At 54.9% G+C, this 23,539-nt stretch overlaps 1 non-coding gene across 1 annotated transcript; it reads right to left on the bottom strand.

The window, feature by feature from the left end:
• Positions 1-7,340: 7,340 nt before the first annotated feature.
• On the bottom strand, positions 7,341-7,413 carry TRNAV-AAC (transfer RNA valine (anticodon AAC)). Its single transcript has one exon. It is a non-coding gene; the product is annotated as a tRNA-Val (tRNA).
• Between the last annotated feature and the right edge of the window lie 16,126 nt (positions 7,414-23,539).

Below are 23,539 nucleotides of genomic sequence, written 5' to 3'. Positions count from 1 at the left end.
ACTCCAGAAAGACAGATTTTTAAGATATAATGAGTAGTTTATTACCTGACCAGGGACTTGAACCCTCAGATTAAAAATCTGATACTTTACCAACTGAGCTAGTCACACTCACAAACAAATACAGCAAGTTGGTGCAGAGGAGAAACTAGTCAAGGAAACGAAAGCAGGAAACAAAAGGGGAAACCTGCTGCTCTCTCTGGCCTGGTCAACACTACGAGTTTATGTCACATTAACCCTGCATCCGTCCACACAAAGAAGCCCTTTATATTGATATAAAGGGCTCTTAATACCGGTATCTGTACTCCTCCTTGATGACGAGTAGTGCTGAAATCAGTATTGCCATGTCAGATTAGGGTTAGTGTGGCTGCAATTTGACGGTATTGGTCTCTGGGCGCTATCCCACAGTGCACCATTGTGACTGCTCTGGACAGCAATCTGAACTCGGATGCACTGGCCAGGTAGACAAGAAAAGCCCCGTGAACTTTTGAATTTCATTTCCTGTTTGCCCAGCGTGGAGCGCTGATCAGCACAGGTGACTATGCAGTCCCAGAATCAAAAAAGAGCTCCAGCATGGACTGTTCGGGAGATACTGAAGCTGATCTCTGTATGGGGAGATGAATCTGTTTTATCAGAACTCCGTTCCAAAAGACGAAATACCAAAACATTTGAAAAAATCTCCAAGGCTATGATGGACAGAGGCCACAATAGGGTCTCAAGGCAGTGCTGAAACTTAAGGAACTGAGACAAGCGTACTAGAAAGTCAAAGAATGAAATGGACGCTCATGGAGGGAGGGGCGACTGAGGATTGTAGCTATCCCACAGTTCCCGCACTCTCCAAAAACCATTTGAATTCTTGGCTGAGTTCCCAAAGCCTGAAGGGTCAAAAACATTGTCGCGGGTTGTTCAGAGTATATGTCGTTCCCCCGCCTCCTGCCCCCATGAAAGCAAAGGGAAAAAAATCCTCTCTCACCTTTTTTCAGTGTCACTGTATGTCTACTGGATGCTGCTGGCAGATGTGGTGCTGGAACACTACACAGCAGCATCCCCTTCCCTTCCCTTGCGGACGGCAGATGGTACAGTAGGACAGGTATCCATCATCGTCGTCCCGTGAGTGCTCCTGACTGGCCTCGGTGAGGTCGGCCGGGGTGCCTGGACAAAGATGGGAATGACTCCCAGGTTCATTCATAGCAGCTGGAGGCTGCGCTCTCCTCCCCGCTTTGATCCCTGCTTGCAGAAGCAATAAAGTCAGTGTTTTTTCAAATTCCTGCATTCTTTATTACTTCATCACACAAATGGGAGGATAACTGCCATGGTAGCCCAGGAGGGGTAGGGAAGGAGGGAAGCAATGGGTAGGGTTATTGCAGGGGCACCCACTAGAATGGCATGCAGCGCATCATTTCTGCAGGATCTCTAGGGCTGTGACCCGGAGCGCTCGTATGCCCCTCTGGTTCTTTAGTAGGCTTGCCTGATAATCTAGGCAGAACTGACTCTCCATTAGACAAAACATAAAGAAGAGAATGACCTGGGGAGTCATTCCTATTTTTGTCCATAAGCCCATGGCCGACCCCATCGAGGCCAGCCAGGAGCACCCATGACAGCAGCAGATGGTGCAGTATAACTGGTAACTGTCATTGTCAACTTGCAAAGCAGCAGACGGTACAGTAGGGATGGTAACCATCTTTGCTAACTTGCAAAAAGCAAGGGGATGCTGCTGTGTAGCACTGCAATACCACGTCTGTCAGCACTATAAAGAAGACATACGGTGACAGTGAAAAAAGACTGAACGGGCTCCATGGTTGCTGTGCTATGGCGTCTGGCTGGGCAATCCAGGGAAAAGGGCGCAAAATGATTGTCTGCTGTTGTTTTCATGGAGGGAGGATTGAGTGATGACATTAACCCAGACTCACTCATGACACCATTTTTGCCCCATCAGGCATTGAGATCTCAACCCAGAATTCCAATGGGCAGGGGAGACTGCGGGAACTATGGGACAGTTACCCACAGTGCAACGCTCTGGAAATTGTATAAAGTCTAGGACACAGGCCCATACTAAGCACATTAATTCGGCGGTGTGCGTCCATGTACCAAGGCTAGCATCAATTTCCCTGGCCAGGCCCTTTGGAGGTTTGAGCTACTCCCTGTGGTCACCCCACTCAAGGAGCGTTCGTTCTAGGCAGTAAGCTGGCTAGACAGTAAAACTTCAGATGCTGCTCCCAATGCGACACTCAGTTTTTCCGAAAACTAGTATCTGTAAAATTAGTCTACTTTCTGGCCAGAAGAGACCATTACAGCATCTAATCTGACCCCCTGCATATCACAGGCCTCCTGCATGACACAATAGCTACTTCTGGGGGAAAGGCATCCAGTTTTCATTGAATGACTTCAGGGGATGGAGATTCCACCACTTTCCTTGGTAGCTTGTTCCTGTGGTGAATCATCTTCGCTGTTGACTATTTGGGGCTTAGTTGTAATATGAATTTGTCTCTTTTCACCTTCCAATCATTGGGTCTTGTTATGTCTTTCTCTGTTCCATTCAAGAGCCCTTTAATACCCAATCTTTTCTCTCCATTAAGGCACTTCAACACTTCAGTGAAGTCACCTTTCAATCTTCTTTTGATAAGCTAAACAGATGGAGCTCTTTCAATAGCTCACTAGAAGGCATTTTTCTCCAGCCCTCAGAACATTTTGGTGGCTTTTTGCTGCCCCAGCTCCAATTTCACAGTATCTTTTTCAAATGAGGACACCAAAACTGGAGACAGTATTCCAATATCAGTTTCACTGATGCCGTGTCACCTCCTGTGATGTTATTGACATAATCTGTAACTTTATAGATCACCATTGTGACCACTGTTCTATATTTGCAGCCATTATTATAGAAAGGTTGTTGTGAAAGGGGTCTATGGAGAGGTTCTGATTGGCTGATTATAATGATGCTATCTCTAGATGTGTATCATTTTTGTAGTTGACTTTATGAATATTGGCTCTATGCTGTCTGTATTCAAACTTGTGCTATGCTTCCGAGGAACACCCCAGCCAGACAAGTTGGTGTCAGTTCTGCCTAGCTTGCTTGATGGCCCATTAAGGACCATCAGCTCTACAATCAACCCATTGAGAGAAGGTAGATATGCCTTGTGGCTCAGCAAGGTATGCAGGGACCTACCTATGGACAAAACTCAAAGGTTTTTCTGTGCCACGTGCTGGATAGAGTGTCCTTGGGACAAAGAAAACAAAGACCACATGGCAAGAGACTCTAAAAGGCTGATGCCTCGTCTCCATCTTGTCTTCAGTCCTGCTTCATACCTCTGAAGGGACTTTGCTACAAACTGAAGCTCTGTACAAGGGACTGAATGACCCATCCCAGCAGTGGATGGACTCCAGAGACTTGATTTGAACCTGCAGTTTATTCCATCACTGCTACAAGCCTGAACCAAGAACTTTGCCATTAATGTATGTGAAGCGTTAAAATTCATGTGCATATTATATAACAACCTGGTCTATGGATTGTGCCACCTCTTTTCCAGACCCAAAGTCCAGAGTATAATCAAGGGACCAGAAGCCTAGCAAATAGTGACCAACTAAAAGAAAGCTGGGTAAACAGAAATCCTTGCTTGCTAAGATAGGCTTGGTCAGCAAATTGCCAGGTGTTGGAGCTAAGAACTAAAGAATTGTATCTTATTCAGAGTTGCAGATTGAACAAAGAATCCCTGTTCCTATTGTGTAAGTCTCTTCTGTAGGGAGACGTTCTTCCCAGAGATCCAACCTTGAGTTTATGAAAAGTTGGCAGATGTCAATATAAGATATGGCATCCTTCCACCTCCCTTCCCAGGGACCAATGCCTTGCCTTAAGACACACAGAAAACAATCTTTATTGCCATATACTTTCACTGTTTCTTTGCTTTAAACCCTAGGAATGTACCTGGAGGACAATCAAAGGAGTTGCTCCTTTCCTATGGACCTCAAATCAGAATTCAGCATAGATATTTTATACTAATAACATTTTATCCAAGTAGTCATGAAATGTTAACTTGCTAACTTGAGACCATGGGTGGAGACATTATGTAACCTGTTAACCTTTGGCTACTGTGCTTATCATGTCTTGCTGCAAAACCTATCCCAGAGCTTGGAACTCCCTACCCCGTCTCTTTCCCCCACCCATGGAAAATCTATATATTCTATTGTAATCAATTAACAGTGTCTCTGAGCCTAATAAGCAAGGTGACACTCTGCCAGTTCTGTGTGTAATAAACTCCTATTCTTGCCCTCTACATGGTGGAGATTTATGTCCTTCACAGACACCTGCTGAACAAAGAGGAGATTCAGCATCCAGCTTGGCTGAATGTGTCTTCTCTCCCCACAGCTTGGTGATCTTCTGAGGAAATGGAGAAGACTGCCTTTGCCTAGCTGCACATTGCTTGCAAAAGAAACAAGTCTTTTTGGTGGCAAGTGTTGAAAGGAGCCATTAGACAAATGTGTAGACAGCAAAAATGTCCCCCAACTCAACTGGCATCTGTGGATGCTGAAGTCACAACACAAAGTGCTAAACAGTATATGAGCACAGGCTGGTGTCAGAAGAGTCTCTACCAAAGCCTTTTCCACCAGCAGGGGCCTCTCTGTGCGCAGAACTCCTGGTAGTGTGATGGCTGCAGGCAGTGGAGAACTCTATTTTGGCATCTCTTTGTCAGTAAACATCTACAGAGGCTGTTTAAAGGTCTTTAGATAGTGATCTTTGGGAAGAGCTGGCTGAAGTGTCTTCCTAGTAACCAGAAGATCCTGGCTTGGCCTGCCAGTTCTTCCGTGCAAGTCTTGAGGGAAATGGGGAATGTCTGTAGTTTGGAATTTGCAGGTGTTGTCCTGGACCATCAAAGGGAACAGCTGCAAATATTTTTTTCAAGGCAGGCACCATGGCTTGGATGGCTAAAGCACCTGTCTAGTAAACAGGAGATTTTGGGTTCAACTCCCAGTAGTAGCTTGTTCTACAGGTTTTGTCTCCTCTGCTCAAATTTTCCTGTGTCTTTCTAGGAAACAGAAGAGACCTCCCTTGGTATCCAAGTCATTGCTTGCTAAGGAAAAGGCTTCTTTGGAGAGAAACATTGGAAAGAATCAAATCACAAGCCTCGAGTTGATGAAAAGGCTGCTGTGACTGTCATTGGCATGGTGGTTGCTTTGACTGCAATTGCTGCAACACAAAAGCCTGCACCACACGTCCTTGTGATTCTCTGGGGATGTCCACACACAGATGTCATGTCATCTTCCTTTTGATTGTCACTGATGAAAAATGGAGCAGCTGGGAGAAAAGTCCCAGAGGCACTTGCCAGGTAAAGTAGAGGTTAGAGATGCAGCACCCAGTGGTGCGTTGCCAAATCTGTCCACTCCTCCCACTTTTTGGTCAATCTTTTGAAGAAGCAGAGAAGACTGCCTCTGCCTTGCAGTGCAAATGCTTCCAAAAGAAACCGGTCATTTTTTCTGACAAGTGTTGGAAGAGGCACCTAAGAAATGTGGAGACAAGGAAAAGGTCATCGTAACTCAACTTGCATCCATGAATCTTGAGGCCACAACGCAGAGCACTGAGCACTGTACGACCACAGCTGGGGACAGAAGGGCCTTTTTCAAAGGCATTTTCCACTAGCAGGGTCTTCTCTATTCATAGAATTTCTGATAGTTTGATGTCTGCTGGCACTGGAGATCACTATTTTGGCATCTCTCTCTCTGTCTCAGTGAGCACCCGCTGTGGTTGTTGAAAGTCTGTGATGGGATCTATGGGATGCAACTGAACAGTGGGACCCCTGAGCCCTTTGTCCCACCACCTGGGCTCCCTCTCACACATGTGATGCTGAGACAAGCTGTGAATCTCTGGCAGATATTGCACTTACACAGACATCCGTAGGTAGGGACACAGCCAACTGAATTACATGAATGCTTCTGCAGCCACTCATAACACTAATGATAGAAAGTCGCCCCCCCTACAGCTCTGCAGCCTTGCACCCCTGGATCATACCATCTTGCCTTAATCAGAAGCCTGATCAGTGTGAGTTTATTACACAGGGTCCACCCCTCCCTCACTGTGAATAGTACATGAACCAGCCTTGTAATGGAGCTGAGATTTCCCAAGAACTTCAAGCAAAATACACCAGTTTAAGTAGAGCATAAAACAGATTTATTAACTACAGAAAGATGGAGTTTTAAGGATTATAAGTGGTAGGAATCAAAGATCAAAGTAAATTACCATGGAAATTAAAGATAAATTCACAGTCTAAACTTTACACCTTATAACACTAGGGCATAGTTCAGTTATGTACACAGGAAGGCTTAATGCTCGAGCTGCTGCACATGCTGGGCAGGCTTAAGGTCGGGCTCCCCATGGCAGGAGAGAAGAAGACTCGGCCCCTGGAGGGGCAGGCTGGGGCTTCCTGGATCCCATTTGCTCACAGCCAGCGCCCTGCCCCCACTCCCAAGTCATCCATGGCGCCCCCAGGTCGGCCAGAATGGAGCAGCAGTTTTCACTGCACTACGTCCACTTATGGCTTACAGGCAACTCCCAGACTCACCACAGTCCACCATCTCGGCCAGAAAGGAGCCCACTCAGCCTCACCATTGCTGCTTTTCCTTCCCCCCAGAACCCCACTTCTCCTGGGCTGCAAGTAGCCATCCCTGGGATGCCAACAGGCAGCCACAGGGGTCTGTCTCCCAGCAGCCAACCGCACCTCCATGGGTTCAGCCCTCAGAAGGGCAGGTGGGGGTTTACTGGATCCCAGTTGCTCACAGCCAGCCCAGCCTCCACCTCTAAAACCATCAGTCATGCCCCCAGGTTGGCCATAAAGGAGCCGCCATTCTCCACTTGGACTCAGCTTTGCTTGTTTTCCTTTCACCCAGAACCTCCCTTCTTCTCCTGGGCTGCAAGTAGCCACTCCTGGGAAGCCAAGAGGCAGGCACAAGATTCTACCTCCCAGCAGCCAACCACACCTCCCCAGGCTTTGCAGAATGAAGGGGGTGCTCTACTAACCCCACTTAGCCGCACAGCTTCTTCCCTGCCTTCCTCAGCTCAACTTTCCTCTATTGCCACATTCCTGCCTCACTTCCTCCTTTGGCCAGTCACGCAAAGGAGCCCAGCAGGAAGTGAGCGCCTCTATAGGCCAACCTCCAACAGCAGAGGTGGCCAAGCCACAAGCCTGCAAATGGTGACTGGCCTAACTACTCTAGGTTCTCCAGCCTGACACCAAGGTGCTTTCTCCACTGCTGTCAGCATCCTCTGTCATGCAGGGGTTGGAGTTATCTCTGGGACAGGCCAATAGGAGGAGTGCCCTTTCTGAATAACAAGGGGATCTGGGAAAAGGAAGCCAGCATGTTTCTGCCTGGTTTTGAACCAAGGACCTTTTGCGTGTTAGGCAAATGTGATAACCACTACACTACAGAAACTCCACCTACTGGGTTGTTGCTCACTCTGGCACAGACTGATGGACAAATCTAGAGAATGTGGTGGTAGCCCCTCGATAGGTCAGCTGGCAGGGCAGAGGACTGGAGCCAGCACTCAGGAAGTCGTCCTTACCTCACCCGTGTGACTCCAGCTTGAGGGAGAGCTTCTTTTTCTTCTCCTTGCTGACAAAGAGCAAGAGAAGAATGAAAGGTCAGGTGGGCCAACTCGGTGCAGAAGCCCATGCTGTCTTTTCCTGCTGCATAGCCTGAAATGAGGGACTCGTGGCAGTTAAAGGAACTGCTGCACTCTCAGAAAACATCCCGCCCGTGCATAAAGGAGTACAGAAGAGCCTGTTAGTCTAGCACGCTCCCAACTGAACTGTTTCAGCAGCTGCTAGGTTTCTTTTTGGCCTGTTACTTTTCTGTCTGGGATGTTGTTGTCAGCTGTGGCACAGAAAAAGGACGTCATTGCGAGCTGCCCATGAAGATAAGATTAACTTTTGCCTTCCTTGCTCGGCTTTACTTGCTTTCTCACCCTATTCCTGCCTTAGTTCCTGTGTTACCTGAAGGCAACGGGGGCCCAGCAGTACGAAGAGGAAGTTAGACAGCTAGACCCTGGTGGCAAAAGTTCTACCTCCGCTTGCCACCCCACTCTCTTCTCCCAGCTTCACATATTAACCGCCAGGGACTTGGTGCCCAGCAGCGCAACGGAAGGCAGTGGACAGAGCCACCCTCGCCTTGAAGCTCTGGCTCATTAAACCGTATCTTCAGTCACTGATGGCCAATGAGAGACCAACAGCGCTTGCTATTTTAGCACTTGAAAATGCCATTGGTCAGTCACTGGATCTCTGTAATGCTGTTAAGTAACAAATGAAAATAGAATCTCAGTGTTACATTCTGTACCTTTGGGGGAGTGTGCTGTAACCCCCATATTCCTCACTTTCATGTAATCGTGATCTTATATACAGAGCATGCCTTGTAAGGTATCACGGGAAAGGATATGATCTGCTGAAAGTCATTTCTCTACCCATAGATGTTTACCATTCATGCATATGAAGTTATGAGAATTGTGCAGTGTGGTTATCACTATGCTGTAAGGTGGGGGAGTCAGCCAAATATTAGCTCCCCAGTGACAACAGCAAGGAAAGTAACCAACACCCGGACAGGGTGTCAAATAACCCATCAACAGCCATTGTTCAGCAAGGGAGCTACAGTGCAATCACTTACCTGCAAGAGGACACCCCAGGAGAATTGCTCAGACTTGCTTGGAGAGACGCAGTGATGCTCACCTGACTCTGAAGGGGGAGCAAAGCCAAGAGGGAAGAAAGGACATGATAAAAGCAGAGACATTTGCCATGCTTTGTCTCTCTCGTCCACCTACATCTACAGACACCCCCACACCAAGCCCCTGAAGCGCTGACGAAAGGGGAGAGCCTGGCTGAAAAGCCACCAGCCGGCCTGTGGTGAGAAGCATCTAAGTTTGTACGGGCATTGAAAGGGTTAAGATCAGCTTAGAGTGCATTTTACTTTTATTTCACAAAAACAACGAGGAGTCCGGTGACACCTTAAGAACTAACAGATTTATTTGGACACAAGCATTCGTGGGTAAAAAGCCCTCTTCTTCAGATGCATGGAGTGAAAATTGCAGATAGAGGCATAAATATATATTGGAACATGATGTAAAGGGAGTTACCATACAAGGGGAGAACCAGTGTTGAAGGCTAATTCAGTCAGGGTGGATGTGGCTCTCTCCAAGTAATTGACAGGGAGATGTCAATACCAAGAGAGAGAAAATTGCTTTTGTAGTGAGCCAGTCACCCCCAGTCCCTCTTCAAGCTCAAATTAATGGTGTTAAGTTTGCAGATCAGTTGTAACTCTGCAATTTCTCTTTGAAGTCTGTTTTTGAGGTTTTTTGAATGGCTTCTTTTAAATGGCTACTTTGAATGGCTACGTTTAATTGTGTTATTGAATATGAACATGTAAACGTGTTATGGAAGTCCCGTGTGGTCTAGTGGTTAGGATTCTTGGCTTTCACCCAGACAGCCTGGGTTCAATTCCCCACACAGGAACAATGCAGAGCTTCTCCTTGGAGGGGAGACAGGAAACAAAAAGAACGGGAAGGGATCCTGCCAGCAGCAGAGCTGAAGAGATTTGGGAGTAGTACTGAATTTGACATGGTGCCATAGTGCTAAGCCCAAGCTCTGAAGGGACCTGTAACAGTAACTTCTTCCCCTCTGCAGAAAGGGAGCCTCAGAGCAGCCCGGATTCAGTAGGGGAGCTGAGACCCCATAGTGCCCTGCGAGCTGTAGTTCTTTGACCAGCTCCTTGCCTTGGAGCAGAGAAGGAACGTTTCCCAGCGTTTCCTTGGCTGCTATCAACAGGAAAGGGAGGGGGGAAGCTGTGAGACTCCATGTGCTGCAGCTTGTTGTGGCTGGGGGGCTGGCTGCTAGAAGGGGGTGCCAGCTGTGAATAGGGAAGAGGTGTGACCAAGGAGTAGAAGGCTTTGGCCCAGGTAGCACCCTCAGAAGACTTCCCCAGACAGGCTTAGGGAGGCTGGTGTGACCTCGCCTGGCAGTCCCCAAAGATCGAACTGGGTGGACTAACTGGACAGGGCCCCTCTCTATCTGAAGCTGGGCAAGGGAGATATGTGGATCCTACCAGAAGGTAAAATGGTAAGTAAGGAAGGGGAGGTTCTACTGGACCTGGACAGCTTCAGATACAGGACAGGAGGATTTCCACTTCTGAGCTGTAAAAATAGAAATTGACTTTTCCTTTCCAGATGTATCTAATATTCATAAAGGGAATCTAGCCCCTCCCTTCCAGATCTGAACACCTCAAAATCAGGAGTGCTCAAGCTCAATTTGGGCAGCTGTTACTTCATTTCTCCCAAATCAAATATGCTGATCCACTGTCATTTACTGTAGAAAAAGTAGGAGAAAATTGAGCAACAAACGTTGGGGTCTTCACAGTGCTAACGAGGGCTGGAATTTCTATTTTCAACAGCCATTACACTTTTTTATTTAGTTTTGTTTGTTTAAAAGGAAGACAGTGATATTGCACTGGCAAATTCCCCATAGAAACAAAGAATGGAACAAAAGAATAATAAAGGCACCTCAACTTTCCTCATTTATGTAGGACAGTCTTATTAGATGGATCCAGACATCTTCCAATCACAGAAGCTGATAATTGTTCCACTTTACTGCAGTTCTGTAACCATGCAGGAACCTAGAGGAGGAAAGTGCCTAACTCCAGAGTCTGCAGCTGCCTAGGGCCAGTGCTGAGGATTTAGAGTCCCTAGTGCTTCCCTTGCAAGATTCAAGCATGCTCAGCCTTGGCATTGCCTCCGCTCCTGCGGCTAGTAGCTGCAGCTGTCTAAGGCTGGCCTCTGGCAGTTGCCCCATGGCTGTAGCTAGAGAAACTACAAGTGGCTCTATGACTCCTGGGGCCATTAAGCTAGAGCACCTAAAGACACTGGAGTTAACCTCAAGGAACAGAGGTCACCAGTAGGAAAGGAATGTCGGGGGAGCAGGGAAGGCGGGAGCAGGTCAGGCTTGCAGAGGGAGCTTCCAGCTGGTTGGGAGCATGTCCAAAGTAGAAAGGAAACAAGTATGGGGAGAGGTGGTGGTGACCAGGTAGCAGACTAGCATGTAGATGGGAGCAGAGGGAGAGACGCTGGTGTCTTCAGATTCCCAAGGGCTAAGTCCTGACTTTGGGGAAATGGTGTTTGCAGGTGGCTTGCTCACATGGCAGGATGGGGGCTGAGGGAGGGATCTGTCAGAACTGATCAGGTGTCTGCTGGCTTTAGGACTTTGAGCTGAGACTAGGACCACATGCAGTGACTGGTGACATGGGGGGGTAATGGAGACATGGCTAGAGAAGGTCTGAATGAGGAAAGAGAGAAATCTGTGGGGAGTTTCCTTGGTCACTATGAAAGTTCTGCTCACTGTGGACACTGGTAAACCCACATGGGTGTACAGCTCAATAAGAAAACCCGCGGGCTGAGGGAGCTGTGTATGGCAAGGCATATAGTCATGGAGAGGTGTGTGATCAAAATGAAAAATGTCTCTGAGGTTCAGTACCGGGTATACGAAGGCACCAATGGCACTGCCCCACCAGGCCCACACTCGGAGCCCACAGTGACTACACTGGGGCCCACAAATATGTTTGGTGCCAGGGCCAACAAAAGGTTAATCCAGCCCTGACTGCCTGAGCACTATTTCAGCCTCACCTTTTTGGGTGGAACTCCCACAGTGAGAGCTGCAGAGCACTCCCCCGCAACACACACGCACACACTCGTCCTGGTGTTGGGAGGGGAACAGGAGAAAGGACAAAAGAAGAGATGAAGAGAAAGGAGGGAGGGACAGGTGGATGGAGGAAAAGGTGAAACACAAAGGACAAATCCTAATGTCCCCATGATTCTAAGGGACAAAATCCCAGGTGCGGAATAAAATTCTGCCTCCTTAAGCTCATGTTTTCCATGCCTAGAATTCAACTCTCACCAGATGGATCAGACTGAACAGGTTTCAAACCTCCAGGAGGCTCTTACCTTCTAAACAGGGACGGCTGTTTTCTAGTAAAATCACTACAAGGGAAGGAGAAAACTGGAAAGAGGTTTCTCCTGGCGCTCACGTCCGTGAACCCGAATACTCTCTCAGTCCTCAGACAGAGACCTGGAGAAGGAGACTTGCTGAAGCAAGCCACAGGGGTCTCTGAGGTTTCCCTAGCCCCTTATCCCTGACTGATGTCAGGATCTCTCTGTGAGGTCACCACCTGCTCACCAATAGTCTTTGACCAATAGTGTGAGGTCCTGCAAAAGGCCTTTGTGATGTCACTGCCACACCCCGCCCTTGCTGTGCCAATGTCCTGCCCCTGGCCAGGCACTTTGGAGCTTTGAGCTACTCCCTGTGGATCACCTCACTCAAGGAGCTTTTCTATAGAGCATCCTCAGATGTCTAAGCACGAGTGCCATGGCAATGAACTGACACACATGGCACCAAGATGAGATCATTGGTAGACTAACCTATAGGAGAAGGACACCCCAGCATTAGTAGGGGAGAAATCCCTGCTGAACATGCATTACAACTAGCAGCCCCTGCGTGGGGTCGGGCGGGGGCTGCGGAGGGGGGAGACCTGGGAAAGGGATGGATGGAAATTGTCTGTGCAGTCGGGACATGGCCGGGGGGAGAGGGGAGAAGAGCAGGTGACCCCTGAGGAGCGGGGAGAAAAAGGGAGGGCTGAGATCCCCTCGGAATTACCACTGCCCCCTCCGTGGAGACCCCCCTCCTCTCCTGTCCTGCCCCCTTTCTCCCTAGAGAGCAACAAGCAACATCCAGGCTGACACCCCCTTCCCTCAAACCCCTGAGAAGTTCCCTGTTCCCCTCCCCCCATTGTGCCCCATTTTCTCTCCCCTTTGCCAATGGCCAGTTCAGATCTCAGGTTTGGGGTGTTTCCCTCCATTTTCACCTGCAGTGATTTGTCCTTGTGTAGGTGGGAAATGGTTCCCCCTTGTGATTTCTGAACTGGGCAGAGGCTGGGGGGGGCCTGAGACAGGGACACCTCTGGGCTGGGCTGGGGGGGCCACTCTTTGCTGGCAACACGGCGTGGGAAGGGCCAGGAAGGGGAGGGGGGAGCAAGTGTCCCCCATAGAGAGGGTCCAGCCCCAGGCTGCTACCAGTAGCACATTCCTATCCTGGCCGTGGGGGGGGCTTTCTCCAGCTGGGACCTGCCCCCTAGGCAGCCCCAGGCTCTGACTGCACCAGCCCCGCCTGGATTCCCCAGTGAGTGAGAGACCCCGGAGGGAGAGGGGGAGGGAGCACTGGGCTCTGACAGGAAAGTGACTCTCTCCCCTCAGATCTTGGTGTTTTCCTCTCATGTTATCAAATATGCAGTTTGTGACACAATTTCTTTGCAAATCTCAAAGATTCAAATAAAATAACCTAAACATTTGCCCCACTTCTCTCTAGTTGTCTATTTCTAATTGAATATGCCCTGAGATTTTCCTGTCTCTAATTATAAAATAATACGAAAATCTCAGATTTAAACCTTTTCTCAGATTATTGAACACAAAATGTTTGCAAATGTTGCCCATTTCCTCTTTATTCATTTATCAAGTATTCATGTGAAACACTCAGATTTTACCTCCTATCAACAACTGATATAAAATCCCTCTGATTTTCCACTTTCCTCTCTATAATTTGCAAAATGGATTCAAAATCTCTAATTTCCACCCTTTGTCTTTCATTTCTGAACACTGATCTGAAAGCTCAGGTTTTCCCTCTGTGTCATTATCAAATGTCAATTAACAATCCTCTCAAGTTTTGTGCTGTTCCTTATGTTTCTAAATCCCAAAAACTTCTTCCTTCGGGGGAACCTGTTGCCCTGAGTCGCTCTCCATTCTGGATGTTGCAGGGGATTAAATTTCCCAGTGATTGTCTTTCCCCTCTCCTTTGAGGATCATTTGTTCCCTCTTTTAGCTCTGTTAGATATTTGCCAAAGAAAGAGACCAGCCTGATATTTAATACACATCAAAGCCAGAGGCCTCCCCCTGTTTGAGGATCAGTGGTTCGCAGCTGGTAGTGGGAGAGTTGGCTGGCCCCTTTTCTTTTCTCCAGCTGGCACAGGATGAGGGGGTCACTCTGAGTACAGCATGTCTTGAGAAGTATCCCAAACCACAAGACAAATGGTCTCTGTGAAGGTTTGCTTCCCACAGTGCTAAGATGTAGCCACCTCTGGCAGGATCCATGGTGGCTACGATTTGCTAGTGACAGGCCATGGAAATTTTTTACCTATTTTGCCCCTCCATGCCAGGCCTGCACAACATACGGCCCAAGGGCAACGTGCGGCCCGTGAAGTCTCACTGTGCGTCCCGCAGCCGGGAATCAAAGGGCTCTGGGCTGCCCGTAGCCGTGGGGAATCCAAACCTCTTTAAAGTTCAGCCGCGGCCGGGATTCAAAAGGTTCTGAGCTGCCCGCAGCCGCAGGGAGCCCAGAGCTCTTTAAATCTCAGCCGCGGCCAGGATTTATAGGGCTCTGGGCAGGCGGGCGGGGAGCTCAGAGCTCTTTAAATCCCAGCCACCAGGGCCGGCTTTAGGCCAATTTAACCAATTCCCTTGAATCGGCCTCGCTTCTAAGAGGACCCCGCACCCAAGCCCCAGTATCAGCAAAAGCCAGTGCGCTGTACCAGGGTGGCCCAGTTTCCCCAGGGGGCAATTTAAAAGGCCTGGGGCTCCCAGCAGGGGCTGGAACCCCAGGCCCTTTAAATTGCCACTAGAGCCCTGCTGCTGGAGCCCTGGGGTATGGCTGCGGGGCTCTGGGGGCTATTTAAAAAGTCCAGGACTCCCATTGCTTCTACCTTCCCGGCCCTTTAAATAGCCACTGGAGCCCCGCCGCTTCCCCAGGGTTCCCGCGGCTATTTACAGAGCTGGGGCAGTGGAAGCAGGGGCGCCCCGGGCCCTTGAAATAGCCCCCAAGCCCCAGGCTGCTGCTGCTACCCTAGTGGGAGAGGGGGGAGGAGGAGGAGGAGAAGGAGGCACTCACCATAGAGGATGCGATGTACCCCCTGTACCTGCACCCCCTGCCCTGCCTACAGCCAGCCCGTCCCCAGCCAGCCCCTGCTACACCCGCTGCCTGCACCAGCCCCGCACTTCCTGCCCAGCTTGCACCAGTTCCTGCCTGCAGCCTGCCCATCTCCAGCCAGCCCCACACCCCCTGCCTTGCCTTCAGCCCTGCACCAACCCCTGTCTCCAGCCAGCCCTGCACCCCCTTCCATGTCTCCAGCCAGCCCCTGCCACACTGCCTGCCCTGCCCGCACCAGCCCTGCACCCCCTGTCCTGTCTCCAGACAACCACTGCCATACTGCCTGCCATGCCAGCACCAGCCCTGCACCCCCTGCCCTGTCTCCAGCCAACCCCGTACCCCCTGCCTTGCCTTCAGCCCTGCACCAACCCGTCTCCAGCCAACCCCTGCCGCACCCCACTGCCTGAAGCCAGCCAGTCCCGCACTCCTTCGTCTTCAGCCCTGCCAACCCATGCCGCACCCTCCCTGTGGCCCTGCCTGAAGCCAGCCAGCCCACCCCACACCTCTTGTCTCCAGCCTGCCCCACACCCCTTGCCCAGCCTGCAGCCAGACCCTACCTCTCGCATCCTCCCCCTCCCCCACCTCCAGCCAGCCCCATGTTCACTGGTGCCCTGCAGTTCTGAAGGAAGTAACCCTGCACACCTGCTTCAATGAGATGGGCAGGGAGCAGCTGGGACCCACACATGTGCACCGTAGCACACCCTAAGGGAGTGGCAGAGCTCATTTCTAGTTCAGACCCATCTTTTTAAAAAAGAACTTTTAGGTGGCGTTAACATACATCTGTACTTTCCCGGACATGTCAGGCTTTTAGGTTCTTAAATCGCCATCTGGGAGGAAAATACGGATGTATGGTAACCCTACTGGTACAAAAAATACATACTGTGGCAGAACTTTTTATAGGGAACCGGTTGTTAAGAACTGAAAGACTTTTTTTTTCCCATTCATCCCTGCGGGGTCCCGCCAAAAATGTTCAAATTGGGCCCCGCACTTCCTAAAGCCGGCCTGCCAGCCACGGCCGGGATTCAAAGGGCTCTGGGCTGCTCGCAGAGATTCCCGGCCGCAGCTGAGGTTTAAAGGTCTCAGGGCTCCCCACCGCCGCGGGCAGCCCAGAGCCCTTTGAATCCCGGCAGCAGCTGAGATTTAAAGGGCTCAGAGATCCCTGTGGCTGCAGGCAGCACAGAGCCCTTTGAATCCTGGCGGCAGCTCCAGGGGATGGAGTGAGGCTGGGATTTCAAGGGCTCAGGCTCCCCTCAGCAGCAGGAGCTCTGGGACCTTTAAATCCCTGCCCCAGCCCTGAAAAGCTCCGGGTTCCCCCAGTCGTCAGAGCCCCAGGCCCTTTAATTGGACCCTGAGGGCTCCCAGCCACCTCTTTGGCTGGGAGTCCCTGGTTGATTTAACATCAAGTAACACCTCCCCACCACCAACCTTCCTTTTTGACCCACAGCTGTTTTGGTGGGGCGGCGCTGGGGAAGGAGGGTTTGTTTCTGCAGGGCTGTGGGGGGTGTTTCGGCCATTCTGGGAGGTCCTGAGTGGGGGGTGTTTCCGCAGGGCCGGTGGGTTTCGGTCCTCAGCTGTTTTCTTTGGAGTATTGTGGCCCTCGCTGTTTTACTCAAAGTACTGCACAGGAACTTTTCAGGGGGATTAAGGCAAAATGCCACATTTATTAGTAAAACTGGTATCAATTAGTACTCTATGATATGCACATGAGATATATATCACAGTCATGCATTCACGCACACACACAGACATAAACACACTCCGTCTTGCTGTTGTTACCAACTAGTTGCTCCCCTTAACTGCACTGGCCAGGTGAGTTAGATGGGGGAGGGGTGGAGCCGGGCTTCTACCGATCCAAATCGATGGTCCGATGGTGACAAGACGAGATCCGGGGTTCTTCTGCAAGACACCTCGCATTTATAGCAGCTTCCCTCTTATGCAAATCAGTTCGGCTTCTGGAGCTGGGGTTGGGATTCCCAGGGCCTGGACCCCTATTTCTGGGGTTGGGGCCCCCAGGGGTTGGGCCCCTGGAGCTACTTGTGTGGACCCCAAGGGTTTGGCCCCTGGAGCTACGGTTGGGGCCCCTGGGGTTGGTCCCGTGGAGCTGGGGTTGGGGCCCCCAGGGGTTGGGCCCCTGGAGCTATGAGTGGGGCTCACAAGGGTTGGGCCCCTGGAGTTACGGATGAGGCCCCCAGGGGTTGGGCCCCTGGAGCTGGTGTTGGGGCCTCCAGGGACTGGGTCGCTGGAGCTACGGTTGGAGTCCCCAGAGGTTGGGCCCCTGGAGCTGGGGTTGAGGGCCCCAGGGTTTGTGTCCCTGGAGCTGGGGTTGGGGCCCCCAGGGGTTAGGCCCCTGGAGCTACGGTTGGGCCTCACAGGGGTTGGGCCCCTGGAGTTACTGTTGGGGCCCCAAGGGTTGGGCCCCTGGAGCTGCGATAGGGGCCCCCAGGTGTTGGGCCCCTGGAGCTACGGTTGGGGCCCCCAGGTTTTGGGCCCCTGGAGATATGGTTGGGGTTCCAGAGTTTGGGCCCCTGGAGCTGGGGTTGGGGCCCCCAGGGTCTGGGCTCCTATTGCTGTTGTTGGGGAACCCAGGTGTTGGGCCTCTGGAGCTACTGTTGGGGCCCCCAGGGGTTGGACCCCTGGATCTGGGGTTGGGGGCCCCAGGGGTTGGGCCCCTGGAGCTACGGTTGGGGCCCGCAGGGGTTGAGCCCCTGGAGTTACGGTTAAGGCCCCCAGGGGTTGAGCCCCTGGAGCTGGGGTTGGGGCCCCCAGGGATTGGGTCCCTATTGCTGTGGTTGGTGCCCCCAGGGGTTGGTCCCCAGGAGCTGGGGTTGAGGCTCCAGGGGTTGGGACCCTGGAGCTGGGTTTGGGGCCCCCAGGGGTTGAGCCTCTGGAGCTACGGTTGGTGCCCCCAAGGTTTGGACACCTGGAGCTGAGTTTTGGGCCCCCAGGGACTGGGCCCCTATAGCTGGAGTTTGGGCCCCCAGAGGTTCGGACCCTGGAGCTCGGGTTGGGGCGTCCAGGGCCAGGGCCCCTATTACTGGGGCTGGGACCCCCAGGGTTTGGGCTCCTGGATCTTCTGTTGGGGCCCCCAGGGGTTGGGCCACTGGAGCTACATTTGGAGTCCGAGGGATTGGTCCCCTGGAGCTGGGGTTGGGGCCCCCAGGGGTTGGGCCCCTGGAGCATCGGTTGGGGCCCCCATTTGTTGGGCTCCTGGAGTAACGGTTGAGGCCCCCAGGGGTTGGGCCCCTGGTGCTGGGTTTCGGGTCCCCAGAGGCTCTGCCAATATTGCTGGGGTTGGGGCCCTCAGGGGTTGGGCCCCCGGAGGTACGGTTGTGGCCCCCAGGCGTTGGGCCCCTGGAGCTGGGGTTGACACCCCAGGGGGCTGAGCCCCTATTGCTGGGGTTGGGGCCCCCAGGGTTTGGGCCCCTGGAGCTACGGTTGGGGCCCCAGGGGTGGGACACTGGAGCTAGGGTTGGTGCCCCCAAGGGTTGGGCCCCTGGAGCTGGGGTTGGGGCCCCCAGGGGTTGGGCTCCTATTGCTCGGGTTGTGGCCCCCAGGGGCTGGGCCTCTATTGCTGGAGTTGGGGCCCCAGGAGTTGGGTCCTTGGAACTACGGTTGTGGCCCTCAGGGTTTGGGCCTTTGGAGCTGGGGTTTGTGCCCCCAGTGCCTGGGCCCCTATTGCTGGGGTTCGGGCCCCCAGGGGTTGGGCCCCTGAAGCTACTGTTCTGTCCCCCAGGGTTTCATCCCCTGGAACTACGGTTGGGTCCCCAGGGGTTGGGCCCCTTTAGCTGGGGTTTGGGCCCCCCGGGATTGGGCCCTTAGAACTATGGATGGGGCCCCCAGGGGTTTGGCACCTGGAGCTGGGGTTGGGGCCCCCAGGGGTTGGGCCCCTATTGCTGGGGTTAGGGACCCCAGGGGTTGGGCAACTGGAGGTACGATTGGGACCGCCAGGTGTTGGGCCCCTGGAGGTGGGGTTGGGGCCCCCAGGGGTTGGGCCCCTGGAGCTGAGGTTGGGGTCCCCAAGGACTGGGCCCCTATTGCTGGGGTTGTGGTTCCCAGGGGTTGGGCCCCTGGAGCTGGGGCTGGGGCCCCCAGTGTTTGGGCCCCTGGAGGTACGATTGGGACCACCAGTGGTTGGGCCCCTGGAGCTGAGGTTGAGGACCCCAGAAGTTGTGCCCCTGAAGCAGTGGTTGGGGCCCCCAGGAATTGTTCCCCCGGAGCTGGGATTGGGTCCTCCAGGGGTTGGGCCCCTGGAGCTGGGGTGGGCCCCTATTGCTGGGATTGGGGACTCAGGGGTTGGGCCCCTGGAATTACGGTTGGGGACCCCAGGGGTTGGGCTTCTCGTGCTGGGTTTGGGGCAACCAGGGGTTGGGCCGCTGGACCTGTGGTTGGGGCCCCCGGGGGTTGGGCTCTGGAGCTACGGTTGGGGCCCCCAGGGGTTGGGCCCTGGTTCTGGGTTTGGGGACACCAGGTTTAGGGCCCCTGGACCTGGTGTTTGGGCCCCCAGGGGTTGGGCACATGGAGCTACGGTTGGGGCCACCAGGGGCTGGGCCCCTCGAGCTGGGGTTGAGGGCCCCAGAGATTGGGCCCCTGAAGCTGTGGTAGGGGCCCCCAGGGGTTGGGCCCCTGGAGCTGGGTTTGGTACCCCCAGGGGTTAGACCCCTATTGCTGGGGTGGGTGCCCCCAGTGGTTGGGCCACTGGAACTACGGTTTGGGCCCCCAGCGGTTGGGTCCCTGGAGCTGATGTTGTTGCAATCGGGGATTGGGCCGCTGGAGCTACGGTTGGGGTCCCCAAGGGTTGGGCCCCTGGAGTTGGAGTTGGGGCCCCCAGGGGTTGGGCCCCTGGAGCTACGGTTTAGGCTCCCAGGGGTTGGGCCCCTATTGCGGGGGTTGGCGCCCCCAAGGGTTGGGCCATTGGAGCTACGGTTGGGGCCCCCAGGGGTTGGGCCCCTTGAGCTGGGGTTGGGGCCCCCAGCGGTTAGACCCCTATTGCTGGGGTGGGGGCCCCCAGTGCTTGGGCCCCTGGAGCTATGGTTGGGGCCTCCAGCGGTTGGGTCCCTGGAGCTGGGGTTGGGGACCCAAGGGGCTGGGCCCCTATTGCTGGGGTTGGGGCCCCCAGGGGTTTGGCCTCTAGAGCGACGGTTGTGGCCCCCAGGGGTTGGGCCTCTGGAGCTACAGTTGGGGCCCCAGGGGTGGGCCCCTGGAGCTGGGGTTGGTGCCCCCAGGGGTTGGGCCCCTGGAGCTACGGTTTGGGCCCCCAGGGGTTGGGCCTCTGGAGCTACGGTTGGGGCCCCAGGGGTTGGGCACCTGGAGCTGGGGTTGGAACTCCCAGGGGTTGGGCCCCTGAAGCTACGGTTAGGGCCCCCAGGGGTTTGGACCCTGGAGCTACGGTTGTGGCCCCAAGGTTTGGGCCCCTGGAGCTACGGTTGAGGGCCCCAGGGTTTGGGACCCTGGATCTACGGTTGGGGCCCCAGGGGTTCGGCCCCTGGAAATATGGTTGGGACCAGCAGGGGTTTGGACCCTGGAGCTACGGATGGGACCCCCAGTGGTTGGGCCCCTGGAGCCACAGTTGGGGCCTCAGGGGTTGGGCCCCTGGAGCTGGGGTTGGGGCCCCCAGGGGTTGGGCACATGGAGCTCGGGTTGGGGCTCCCAGGGGTTGGGCCTCAGGAGCTTCGTTTGAGGGCCCCAGGGGTTGAGCCCCTGGAACTGGGGTTGGGGCCCCCAGGGGTTGGGCCCCTATTGCTGGGGTTTGGGCCCCAAGGGGTGGGGCCCCTGGAGCTACTGTTGGGGACCCAGGGGTTGGCCCTGGAGCTACGGTTGGGGACCCAGGGGTTGGGACCCCGGAGCTACAGTTGAGGGCCCCAGGGGTTCGACCCCCGGAGCTGCAGTTGGGGCCCCAGGGGATGGGCCTTTAGCTGGGGTTGGGGCCCCCAGGGGTTGGGCCCCTATTGCTTTGGTAGGGGCCCCAGGTGTTGGGCCTCTGGAGTTACGGTTGGGGCCCTAGGGGTTGGGCCTCTGGAGCTACGGTTGAGGGCCCCAGAGGTTGGGTCTCTGGAGCTGGGGTTGGGGCTCCCAGGGGTTGGGCCCCTGGAGCTGGGTTTGGGGCCCACAGGGTTTGGGGCCCTATTGCTGGGGTTGAGGCTTACAGAGGTTGGGCCCATGGAGCTACGGTTGGGGCCTCTAGGGTTTGTGCCCCTATAGCTATGGTTGGGGCCCCTAGGGGTTTGGTCCCCTGAGCTGGGATTGTGGCCCGCAAGGGTTGGGCCCCTGGAGCTATGGTTGAGTGCCCTAGGGGCTGGGCCCCTGGAGCTGGGGTTGGATCCCCCAGGGGTTGGGCCCCTATTGCTGGGGTTGGGGCCCCACGAGGTGGACCCCTTTAGCTACGGTTGGGGCCAGAGGGGTTGGGCCCCTGGATCTACGGTTTCGGCCCAGGGGGTTGGGCCCTGGAGCTACGGTTTGGGCCCAAGTGTTTGGGCCCCTGAGCTACGGTTTAGGGCACCAGGGGTTGGGCCCGTGGAGCTGGGGTTGGGACCTCTAGGGGTTGGGCCCCGGGAGCTGGGGTTGGGGTCCCCAGGGGTTGTGCTCCTATTCCTGGGGTTGGGGCCCCCAGGGGGTGGGCCCCTGGAGTTACGGTTGTGGCCTCCAGGAGTTGGTCCCCTAGAGCTACGGTTGGGGCCACAGAGGTTGGGCCCCTAGAGCTACTGTTGGGGCCCCAGAGGTTGAGCTCCTAGAACTACGGTTGGGGCCCCAGGGGTTGGGCGCCTGGAGCTACAGTTGAGGGTCCCAGGGGTTGGGCCCCTAGAGCTGGGGTTGTGGCCCCCAGGGGTGAATCCCTATTTCTGGGGTATGGGCCAACAGGGGTTGTCCCCCAGGAACTGGGTTTGGGGCCCCCAAGGGTTGGGCCCGTATTGCTGGGGTTGGGGCCAACAGGTGTTGGGCACCTAGAGCTGGGGTTGGGGCCCCCAGGGTTTTTAACCCCTATTGCTGGGGTTGGGGCCACCAGGGGTTGGGCCCCTGGAGATACGGTTGAGGTTCCCAGGGGCTGGGCCCCTATTCCTGGGGTTGCGGCCCCCAGGGGTTGGGCAATTGGAGCTACGGTTCAGGCCCAAAGGGGTTGGGCCCCTGGAATTACGGTTGGGGCCCCCAGGGGTTGGGCCCCTTGAGCTGGGGTTGGGGCCCCCATGGGTTAGACCCCTATTGCTGGGGTTGTGGCCCCCAGTGGTTGGGCCCCTGGATCTAGGGGTTGGGCCTACAGGGGTTGGACCCCTGGAACTACAGTTGGGGCCCCCAGGGATTGGGCGCCTGTGCTGGGATTGGGGCCCCCAGGGGTTGGGCCCCTATTGCTGGGGTTGGGGACCCAGGGGTTCAGCCCCTGGAACTACGGTTGGGGCCCCCAGGGGTTGGGTCAATGGAGCTGGGGTTGTGGGCAATGGGGCTTGGGCGGCTGGAGCTTCGGTTGGGGCCCCCAAGGGTTGAGCCCCTGGAGTTGGTTTTGGGGCCCCCAGTGGTTCGACCCCTGGAACTATGGTTGGGGCCCCCAGCGGTTGGGTCCCTGGAGCTGGTGTTGGGGCCCCAAGGGGCTAGGCCCCTATTGCTGGGGTTAGGGCTCACAGGGGTTTGGCCCCTGGAGCGACGGTTGTGTCCCCCAGGGGTTGGGCCTCTGGAGCTACGGTTGGGGCCCCAGGGGTGGTCCCCTGGAGTTGGGGTTGGTTCCCCCAGGGGATGGGCCTCTGGAGCTACGGTTGGGGCCCTAGGGTTTGGGCCCCTGGAGCTACGGTTGAGGGCCCCAGGGGTTGGGCCTCTGGAGCTACGGTTGGGGCCCTAGGGTTTGGGCCCCTGGAGCTACGGTTGAGGGCCCCAGGGGTTGGGCCCCTGGATCTAGGGTTGGGGCCCCAGGGGTTCGGCCCCTGGAACTATGGTTGGGAGCAGCAGGGGTTGGGAACCTGGAGCTACGGATGGGACCCCCAGTGGTTGGGCCCTTGCAGCTGGGGTTGGGGCCCCCAGGGATTGGGCCCCTATTGCTGGAGTTGGGGCCTCAGGTGTTTTGCCTGTGGAGTTACGGTTTGGGCCCCAGGGGATGGGCAATGGAGCTACGTTTGGGGCCCCATGGGTTGGGCCTCTGGAGCTACGGTTGAGGGCCAAAAGGGTTGGGTCTCCGGAGCTGGGGTTGGGACCCCCAGGGGTTGGGCCTCTGGAGCTGGGTTTGGGGTCCGCAGGGGTTGGGGCCCTATTACTGGGGTTGGGGCTCGCAGGGGTTGTGCCCATGGAGCTACGGTTGGGGCCCCCAGGGTTTCGGCCTCTGTAGCTATGCTAGGGCCCCCCAGGGGTTTGGCCCCCGGAGCTGGGATTGTGGCCCTCATGGGTTGGGCCCCTGGAGCTACGGTTGGGGCACCAGTGGTTGGGCCCCTGGAGCTACGGTTGAGGGCCCCAGGGGTTGGGCCCTGGAGCTACGGTTGGGGCCCCAGGGGTTGGGCGCCTGGAGCTACGGTTGGGGCCCCCAGGGGTTGGGCCCCTGAAGCTACGGTTGCAGCGCCCAGGGGTTTTATCCCTGGAGCTAC

Source organism: Gopherus flavomarginatus, chromosome 7 (assembly GCF_025201925.1).
Source record: "Gopherus flavomarginatus isolate rGopFla2 chromosome 7, rGopFla2.mat.asm, whole genome shotgun sequence".
In the NCBI taxonomy this organism is placed as follows: Eukaryota; Metazoa; Chordata; order Testudines; family Testudinidae; genus Gopherus; species Gopherus flavomarginatus.
The sequence above is the reverse complement of the archived record's forward strand: the minus strand, read 5'-3'. Positions and strand labels throughout refer to the sequence as shown.